The sequence below is a fragment of the Pangasianodon hypophthalmus genome, chromosome 10 (genome assembly GCF_027358585.1).
Source record: "Pangasianodon hypophthalmus isolate fPanHyp1 chromosome 10, fPanHyp1.pri, whole genome shotgun sequence".
Taxonomy (NCBI): Eukaryota; Metazoa; Chordata; class Actinopteri; order Siluriformes; family Pangasiidae; genus Pangasianodon; species Pangasianodon hypophthalmus.
The window spans coordinates 18,863,310-18,874,166 of NC_069719.1; the positions used below are offsets into that span (position 1 = coordinate 18,863,310).

Here is a 10,857-nt window from a genome sequence, read left to right on the forward strand (position 1 = left end):
GTGCTGTGCTCAAGTACCTGTGCTTTTTCAGTTACCCTTCTTTCCCACGTACCATATGAGCTCTTCATTCATTCATAATGGCTCTCTGTAGTGTAAATTATTAATTTGTTTATATTTTAGGAACTAGAACCCACTAAGTTCATTAGAAAATCTCGCAATCAGGTGCAAACAAAAATAATAACTGTGGGAACTTTCTGTGAAAGTATATTCGGACATAATTTTTCTTACCTTGCTGATGAAGACAGGAGGCAAACAGACACAAATCCCACTACTGCAAAACAGCAACTCAGGCAATGAGGCAAGAAACCTGGTTGACAAGTATCACAACCTTCGCCTTAGCTTGTGACAGGTTAGACAGCATTCAGGTATATGATTAACCGGGTTTTCTGTGTAGTGACCCATGAAGCTTTCCAATGATTGCCATTACAAATGAATCGTCTAATTTTTATGTAGCCTCATTTTGAAGGAGGCTGATAAAACGTCAGTATTCAAAATAAAGGTATTAAACATGCAAAACACTGTAACCTTATGAACTAATGCTGCATGCACATTGCAAGTGCTGCAAATGTCTCTCTGTGCATTTACTCGCCACTTGAAGAGTGAGGTTTTTTTTTTTTTTTTAAGCTTAATATAGTACAATATTGGGCAATAATTAACTGCTATATCTAACATTTTTGTGCAGCTTCTGACATCAAACTTTCCCTGAGTTCCTTATCCTGAGTGCTTTAAATTCATAAAAAGGAGACTGTAATGTAGTGCTGTGTACATTACTGACTCTGACTCTGTTTAGTCTGTTAGTCTAGATGTTTAGTCTGTGTGTGTGTGTGTGTGTGTGTGTGTGTTTTATTATTTTTGTGCAAAGTGTTTGGTAACGATAGCCACAATAGTACACCTGGTTTTGGTACTGTCACAAATCTAGCTGTAACTGTCTGCCAAAGTTTCCCAAAAATCATTTTAAATGGCAACATCACAGTTTTAAGCAGCAACTTCATGTTTCAGATTCATTTTTATTTAGCTACAGGAATGTTTTGGATCTTGCATCTCTTTCTCGTGATTAAAAAAATCTTCAAAGGCAAATCCTAAAAGGCTTCCCATTCGCTCTGTTTGCACCCTACATCGGCTATAATATAATGGAGCTGAAGATGAAAGTATTGGCACACTTGGCTGTGTTGGGTGTGTGGGCAGCAGTGAAGTGAAGGTTTACTCATTTGTACGCTCCCTCAAGAATTAAAGAATTCTCACACTCGTGCTTGGGTGTCCACACTCCCATTAACACAAACTTGCCATGTCTTGTGCTTTCAGTTCACTCAATAGAAAAGCAGCATGTTCACATCAAATGAAATATGGCTGGTTTCATTTCAAATTTGTGGTGTTGTCTAGCCATGCTGTTCGGTGGAGAAGCGCTATTTGAGAGACTCTCATATATAATCTCTGACAGTGCAAATAAAGAAAAACCACATTAGAAAACTCTTCGACTTGCCAATAGTCAAAGTACAGCTTTTAATGTAGCACAGTCTGGTAATAAACATCTCAGCTGAAAGGTTCATATCCGGAGGCTAAGATGAGCACCTCAAAGCTTTGATTTTATGTTTCTGTCAAGCATTTCTATGTTGATTTGGAAGCATTTTTTCCCTCTCATCATCTTATTGAAGGCTCAATCTATGGCCAAGTCTGAACCTCCTTGAGGCAACCAGGTTTTGGATTAAAATATCCTGGTACTTAGCAGAATTCATGATTCCATCAATCTTCACAAGAGCCCCTGAACCAGCTACAAAACAGCCCCAAAGCATTCGACCCACCTCCATATTTTATAGTATCTATCATGTAATTTTCCTTGTATGCAATCCCCTTTTCTCACAAAACATGCTGATGATGTGCATGATCATAAATTTGGATTTTGGTTTCATCTTGACCACAACACACTATGGCAGTTGTAGTTACACTAGGTGAAGTCCAGGTGCTGCATTTTGTACGATTCTCTCAGAAGGATTGTGGAGTGAAAGTGGAATTGACTTTGAAACTCGACAATCACAACAATCAAGTAAACTCTGCAATTCTAAAACTGCGATCTTTCAGCTCTTCATGATCCTCCTCACTGTGTTGGGGGACAGTGTGCTGTGTGGGTCCGATCCCTGATAAATTTCCAGCTGTTTCAGACATGTGAAGCTTTTTTCTTACGGTCCAGTTGTGATTAATGTCATTTTTAACTGCTATGTGTTTTTAGACCCATTACCTGATTCATGCAGGTCAAAAACAATTTGTTGTGTGTGTGTGTGTGTGTGTGTGTGTGTGTGTGTGTGTTGAAAGTTCTTTTAGTTTCCTGTACTAATGAGTGGCATGGGGACTTCACATGTATGCAACCTCATACCATATTTATACCCCGGGGAAACAGAATATGGTAAAAGGCAACACCAGTGTTTCTGGGAATTGAGAGTGAATGAAATAAAATATATATATATTCGAGAGAAGACACTATTATTTTATAAAACTGTAATTATTGGGCTCAATGTTTATTTAATACAATGATTTTAATTAAGGGTGCCAATAATTCTGGAAGACATATTTATAGTAATGTGTGCTGTAGACACCTTGTGCTGTAGACTCTGAAGCCAATTTCTACAGAAGAAGAAGCCTTTTCTAAGGTTCACTCAGGCAGCTTGCTTCATTTCCTCCTGGATTCAACTTCAAGGTTCTCTCATCTACAGAGTCCCATAATTACTGTTGCCTGATATTCAGTTATCTATTAGATGATGGCTCTTGTGATGGCATTTGTGTCATTTTATCTGTTTAATTTCAGTTTCACCTACTGTGTCTTCTGTATCCGCGCAATAATTCCACACACACACACACACACACACACACACACACACACACACACTCACACACTCACACACTCACACACATACAGTATGCTATCTCTTAACGTCATCGTGCTCTTGACACACTTGCACGTTCATGCAATTATCCAATCAACCAATCAGGTGGCACCAGCACAATGTGTAAGATCACGAGGAAACAGGTCAATAGTTTCAGGTAAAGTTCGCATCAAACATCAGAAAGGGGTAAAATGTGACTTTGACTGTGCCATGGATGTTGGTGTCAGATGGGCTGGTTTGAGTATTTCAGAAACTGCTGATCTTCTGGGATTTTCATGCATGACAGTCTCTAGAGTTTACACAGAATAGTGCAAAAAAAAACAACAAAAAAAAAAAACAATTAAAATCCACTGAGAGGCAGAAACACCTTGTTGCTGAGAGATGTCAGAGGAAAATGGCCAGACTGGTTCGAGCTGACAGGAAGGCTACGGTCTTTCTTTACAACCATGGTGACCACAAAAGCATCTCAGATAGACAAACACTTTACAAGAGAGATGCCCCAAAAAGACAGCCACAAAAATAACCACTGAATTCAACAAGCACCTCTATAACCCAGTCTTAATAAAAACTGTATGTTGCAAACTTTACAAAAATGGAATTTATGTCAGGGCTGCCATGCAGAAACCTTTTGTATTAAAGGCCAATGTGCACAGTTGCATAACTTGGTCTGCAAAGCACAAAGCTTGGACCTCTGAGCAATGGAAAAAACAATATTTTCTCAATAGACAACTTTTATCATATTTCCATATGTTGGAGGAAGCCAAAGGATGCCTTCAACACATGTCTGCTGCCAACTCTTATGTATGATGGGAGATCTGTAACATTACAGGCAGCCATGTTGTGCAAATCATTAGGTTCAGTGATTGCTTTGCATGGTCGTATAACAGCCAGCAAATATGAGGCAATTTTTCCAGGACCAGGTGCACCGTACAGCACAAACACTCTTTCCTGATGATGTTTTCATATAATTTGCTAAAATTATTCAAGAGTGTTTTGCTGAACCCCAGGATGAAGTAAAGCACCTTCCATGGCCTCCTCAATCACCAGATTTAAACATTATTGAATCTTTATGGGTGCCGTTGTGGATCAAGACCTTGATGTGGTCAAGGGACCCATAAAATGAACCCAAAAGGGACCCATAAACCAAAAAAACAGACATGCACACACACGCACACACACGCACACACACGTTTGTCTTACTATCCTTGTGTGGACCTTCCATTGACATAAATATTAATCCATCTCTTAATGCTATGCCTTCTAATTCCTCAGTAACCAAAAGGAAAACTTTTCCTTCTTTATTTTTTAAGCTGCAGTTTTTGCAGAAATTCAGTTTTCCTTTTCGGGACCAACCTTGTCCCCACAAGGTCAACACTGTCAGATTTTCCTACTCTTGTGGGGACATTTTGTAATGCAACGAATGGGTAGTGGAATCCCTTTTATAGCATTAATCACTTATTAGGTATTACAGGAATGTCACATGTTACATTCACACTGCAAGCCCTAAATACTCAAGTCTGATTTACCACTTATTTTTGTTAGCTTGTTTATATTATCTTTTTAATGTGCATGATATCCAACGCTAGTTTGAACAGGATACACTCCTGAGCTGATTGTGTGCAAAAGAACAATGGTTATGGAGAGAGAAGCATCATCTAAACAGGTGGAGCAGAACTTTTTATAGGTGATATTAATCATGTGAAATGAGAAATGATTAGAGTCAGTTGTAATTCATGTCCTTTCAATTAACACTGCTGAGCCATAAAATAGCTTAGCAATTATTTTCAACGGCTGATCACATCCTCTAAGACATGGGTAATCATAAGGATATTTTCAGGTTTTTGATCGATTTCAATATCTGCAAAATTACAAACGAAAAACATGTTTATTGTCATCAAAAGCAATCACATGATTGGGGAAAAACAGTTATTTCATAACAAAACATATCCCTTAAATCTGGGGCATACATTGTCCTATGCATTTAAAAAAAAACAAAAAAAAACCACATCAATTAGAGCATGCAATTCAAACAATTGTGAACTGTATCAACTTATTTATGTAGCAGGTATAATACTTCTGTTTCCATAATAACATGTTACGCAAAATCTATTAATAATGCAAATTAGGGATTTAGGAGACCCCACGTTCCTACAGACTTTGCCAGTTTGCTTAACGTCGATGTGCACGAAAACGCTGAACATTTCACAGCTCGACTTGGAAACCTGACAGAGAGGGATGTTTTGGCTCTGACGTGCCATCTAGTGAATGTCACATTTAATCCTCCAGGTGTATATAATATAGGCAGGCAAGTATGCGAACGATGCCGCTCGCCTTGCTGCTGCTTCAGCACATGCCCGCTGGATGTGAGAGTGGAGAGTGATGCACCCTTTCAAGCACACCTCCTGACTTTTTAAAAAGGTGTGTCAAGACATACACATGATCAACCTTCCCACTAGACCGGTAAGTCACTGCAAGGAATATTCCTTTGGTTTTTATTCACTTATGTTACTCATATGTTGCTGACAAGACAATGTTACAGTAGTCTAAAATTATAAATCTGGAATTTTTTTTTTTTTTTTTTTAAAATGCAGGGTGATCCAGGTTTCACAGAAAATTCTTAATGTTCATTTGGAGTTGTACGTACAAAAACTTTAGGAACCCCTGATTTAAACAAAAGTTGCTTTAATTTTTTTTTTTTCAAAATATGTAAATGGCAAATATCTAGGTGACACCTGCTAACTGATCATGTACACTTAATTTGTTGTTTATTATTAAGGACAAATTAGGTTGTACAAGATCTAGATATTTTTACTAAAAGATAAATAATGGCTGCATTAACTCTACTTGAGGACCTGGCACAAAGAGCACTAAGGACCGAATGCACCTTAAGACCGCAATGACTTTCTACCTCATGATGATGAATGGGTCATGAGCCAACAGCGGCTTCCTAGACCCTTTTTAGTAAGCTTGTGCAACCAGCTAGCAGCAAGTCCGGAGAGGAGAATGTGCTGTAATTGTGCTATACCCATACCTGTCCAAGTGCTTTCTGCCCTGGGGTTTCTGGTTACAGGTTCTGCTATTGACTGCACTTCTGTTAAAAGAATTCAGACATTCAGTTCAGTAGATTTCCAGATTCACGTTATCTGGTAACGCTTTTATCTTATCATGCTTGTGTGCTTGTTTAACCAACAGAAAAAACTGACTATGTGTCTGTCAAGATCATATAAATTGACCTACATTTCACAATGATTTGATGAACCAGGAATCAAACTGGGGATCTTGCACAACTCCCAGTGAAGAAAGTACATTTACATTTATTGATGTGGTAGGTGTTTTTATCAACCCACGCATAGAGCTTAGCAGTAAAAGGTATGCTCCCTAGTCTTAACCGCTACAGTAAAAGCATTGAAAGTAAGCTTAATTTAGAGGTGTACACATGACAGTTTTTTTTTTTTTTCATTTCAATCCTGTTCACTCCCAAAGAAATTCTGAGCAACCTATCTGCTCCTGTAGTTATTACTTTTGCTTGTACCTGCTAGCAATATATTCAAATGTACTTAGCTGGTTCTGTTTCCCACAATAAAAACGAATTAATAATTTAAACCACAGTGACACTAACCATGATAAAGCAGTTACTAATAAATGAATGAATGCTGTAAACGTGTTGGGAAGCAAGGCGCAAACACCCAATGCGTTCCCATGTTAATGAACATTGGTCCTGTGAGCTTCATATCCGACCACCTGTTCCCGTCCACACAAAAGTAAAAACATCCTGATCCCGCAACTTTTTTGTTAGATCCCGCGGGATCCTTCAATCTAACACATGTTTGTTTGCTAAAGCTCTCTCAGGGCTCTCTGTTGGTCTTAATGAAGTCTGGACTGGCACACAGCACTTCACAGGTGGCCCTATTAAAGCTGTGATCAAAAGCATAGGAACAAACCAACTATCTGTTTTTTTCCCCTGTTTTTCACATTTGTTTGCTCAGTAGATTACACCACCCAGGGAAACAGACTGTAGACAGTCTTTCCTGTGTGCAGCCTCAATAATATACATTTAGGTTATTATTTTGGTAATTAAAATTTATTTCCGAGTCTTCACCATGTATGGATGGCAGCCTGCCCTCGTGTCTTGGGGTAACGTATTAAATACTTGCATGTCTCCTCAGTGATTAAACTCTTGCAAGCTATAAAGCGGAAATCTATAAATTCACAAAGTTTCCAAGATGTCCAAATGTTACTTAAAGACATTCTGGCATAAGAGAATACACAGTTAGTGAGTACACATGCTGCTGTCAGTATAACAGCCCATTTATTTCCTGTGGTATCATGAAATTTGATTGACTTTCCTTCTCATGCCTTACAGCACAGGTTCCCAACCCCATTCCTGGAGGACCCCCTGTTATGCACATTTTAATGTGTTCCTCGCTATCAACCCTCCTAATTCAACTACTCAGCTAATTAACAGCATTTTCTGGATTGAAGTGGGTGTATGTGAGCAGGGAAATCTCTAAAATGTACAGGACAGGGTGTACAGGACCAGGGCTTTGATCTTGTGCCTTAAACTAGGTATATTACATCTTATGTTCATACAATGCCACTGCAAGCAAAGACGGCAATGATGCCAAAGTTCTGGCAGTGTCAGACATTTTTATTAAAATCTCAGAGTGTGACTGCTAATACAATGCTTGACTACAGTACTTGCATTTGCAAAACGTAAACGAAACATGACTAGACAAAAAAAAACCCTTATTTTCTCAAGCTCACTGTGAAGAATGGTTCTGTTTATGCAACATTTTCTTCACTAGCCTGGATCACGCACATGCATACGCACAACATAGTCATTTTCTTTAACCACAGATCTATCATTAGAGGATCATCATCATATTATCTGACATGGAGATACCCCTGCTGAAAAAAAACCATAGAAACCATCACAGAAATTCTAATGGTTTCCACTACAAATGCCATTACAAACCATCAGCTGTTGACCATTAAAACATTACCATTATTTGTCCTTAATGGTATCCACTCGACATAACATGCCACCAATAAGGCAACAAATTACCAGTAGAGACCCACAGGGACCATTACAGTTTCCATTAAAACCATTACAATCCCCAGTATAACCATTAAAACCATTACAAACTCTCTGAGGGCTTCTAATGTTTTTTTCAGCAGGGATGTTATTGCACAATTTGTTACAGAAATTGGCCAAGAGTTTTTTAAGGATCAAAAAGATTTTAAAAGCGACAAGTAATAATCTTAAAAGACTCCTGAAATAGGCAGCGTGAAGAAGCTGAATTTCAAAGAAACATCCAAAGCATCCGCTGTTTCATAATTTTCTGAGATACTTAAATTTTTTATGGATACATGGACAAGTCAGCCAAACGGCAACAAAAGGTCAAAATGTTTTTTCCAACTAAGGAGCTAACTGGATACAATTATCAGATGACGCATGGCTTTGTGAAAAGGGGTGGAGGAAGAAAAACAGGGGCATTCTGAATGTGGAAGGAGACTTTGAAAAAAGAAAAAGATCTTTAGCACGGGTAAGTGACTGTAATTACTATAACTCAGGATGCAAGATTAATGCTGTCCAACCAGGGCTTGAGGCTGAGGTAGCAGTTTTCAGTTCAGCTTTTGTCACTGTTACTAAACTTAACACTCAGACATGGACATTGAGCTTTAGCTGGAGTTCTGGGGGTTTCGACATAGAAACAACAACAACCAAAACATCATCAACAACAGCAGCAACAACAACATTATCAACAGCAGCAACAACAACAATAACAACCTTAACAACGGCAGCAACAACATCAGCAGCAACAACAGCAACAACAGCAGCACCAGCAACAACAACAACAAAGCAGCAACATCAACAACATTAGCGTCTTCATCAACAACATCAGCAGCAACAGCAACAACATCGACAGCAGCAACAGCAACATCATCAGCAACAAAAACAGCAACAGCAGCAGCAACAACATCAACAACAACAACAGCAGCAACATCAACAGCAACAACATCAGCAGCAACAACAACAGCAGCAACATCAACAGCAACAACATCAACAACAGCAACAACATCATCAACATCAACATCATCAACAGCAACAACAACATCAACATCAACATCATCAACAGCAACAACAACATCAACAGCAACAACAACAACAGCAACAACATCAACAGCAACAACATCAACAACAGCAACAACAGCAACAACAACATCATCAACATCAACAACAGCAACATCAACAGCAACAACATCAACAGCAACAGCAGCAACAACAACATCAACAACAGCAACAACAACAACAGCAACAACAACAACATCAACAGCAACAACATCAACAGCAACAGCAGCAACAACAACATCAACAACAGCAACAACAACAACAGCAACAACAACAACAGCAACAACAACAACATCAACAACAACAACAGCAGCAGCAACAACATCATCAACATCAACAGCAGCAACAACATCAACAACAATAGCAACAACAACAGCAGCAGCAACAAAAGCGCAGAGTCGAGTGTTTTCTTCTCACACAGGCGCTTCGTTATTTGTTTGAAAAGCTTTGGCTGATTGTTTTCCGGGAAATTTCCCATTACCACTTCGCTTTAACAGCGCAGTCAGACAGCCGGACTCGGAGAGGCAAAGCTAACCGGTAATACCCTCCACATTTTAACTTTATTTTCACACAAACTCGATGTGTCTCTTCGTAAAGAACATTAAACGATAAGACAAAACATATCAGTCTAACTTAACCATGCCGTGGTGCACAACTGTCCCCTGACTAATCCACAAAAATGCAAAACACAACTGAAGATAGCAAAATAAGTCCCGTTACATTATGAAGCGACACAGTAAAAGTTGGTGTAACGCTCAGTCTCCTTACCTTACCCTAGCAGTGTGTAGGTGGCTGCTTCATTCCTCGCGAGCGCATGGATCAGTCACGGCTTAATTCAGTCTGTCGTTTTTATCCACTCTGTTCTCTGGCTGTATTTCTCCCGCGCATTGCCAGCCAGATACACAATCAAACGGCTTTCAGGAGATCAGACCAACACCTGAGCACAACCGACGAACACTTTCTTTTTATTATTTATTTATTTAGTCATTTACGCTTTACGTAACAGCACCATCCGTTCCCCCAGTGTTGACGCATCACATGTTAGGGCAATATGGAGTGTCTTAAAGGGCCATGACAGCTAATATAATCGATGCACATCTTTTTTTTTTTTTAAATCGAAAAAAGTGCCTGCCAGGAAGGTGTACAATAGACTGAATTTTACTGTATCTTACAACACAGAAGTTCATTTCAAGTGACTAGATTTTTATAAACGTTTTATACCCAGATAACAAGCATATTTTGGCCCCATGTGGATGTTATCTGGTACATTTGGCCAAGATATGGCATGACTGAACAGAAATGGGCCAAATGTTAATCCATCCATCCATTTTCTCTACTGCTTATCCTACACAGGGTTGCGGGTAGCCTGGAGCCTACCCCAGGGGACTTGGTGCATGAGGTGGGGGACACCCTGGATGGTGTGCCAACCCATCGTAGAGCACAATCGCACACACACTTTGGACAATTTGAAAGAGCCAATCAGGGTCTTTGGACTGGATGAGGAAACTGGAGTACCTGGAGGAAACCTCCAAAGCACAGAACATGCAAGCGCTGCACATACAGGGCAGAGGTGGAAATCGAACCCCGGAGGTGCGAGGCAAACATGCTAACCACTAAGCCACCATGCCAGCGCCCGCCCCCCAAAAATATTAAGCTTTGTCATATATTCTGTGCGATACATTCAGAATTCCTCTTTGGATCACCTCTTGCATTGAGGTACATGGCCCAGGTAAGAGTACACAGGTGTGTTGCACATGTAAGCAAGTTAGTTGTTTACAAGTACACTTGTTGTCCATTTAGTACACAGTTGTAGAAGGGATTTATTTATAATTGCACTATACGTTGTCA

At 39.4% G+C, this 10,857-nt stretch overlaps 1 protein-coding gene across 3 annotated transcripts in view; it reads right to left on the reverse strand.

Moving 5' to 3' along the window:
- Positions 1-10,174, reverse strand: part of bahd1 (bromo adjacent homology domain containing 1) — a 42,879-nt gene extending 32,705 nt beyond the window's left edge. The window contains exon 1 of one of the 3 annotated variants that reach the window (XM_026934039.3): positions 9,783-10,174. The gene's annotated coding sequence lies outside the window, so the exon portion shown is untranslated. Of the gene's footprint in view, positions 1-5,907; positions 8,567-9,777 lie in introns of those variants that run through there. The other 2 variants (XM_026934038.3, XM_053237714.1) reach the window with 2 other exon arrangements.
- Positions 10,175-10,857: the final 683 nt, after the last annotated feature.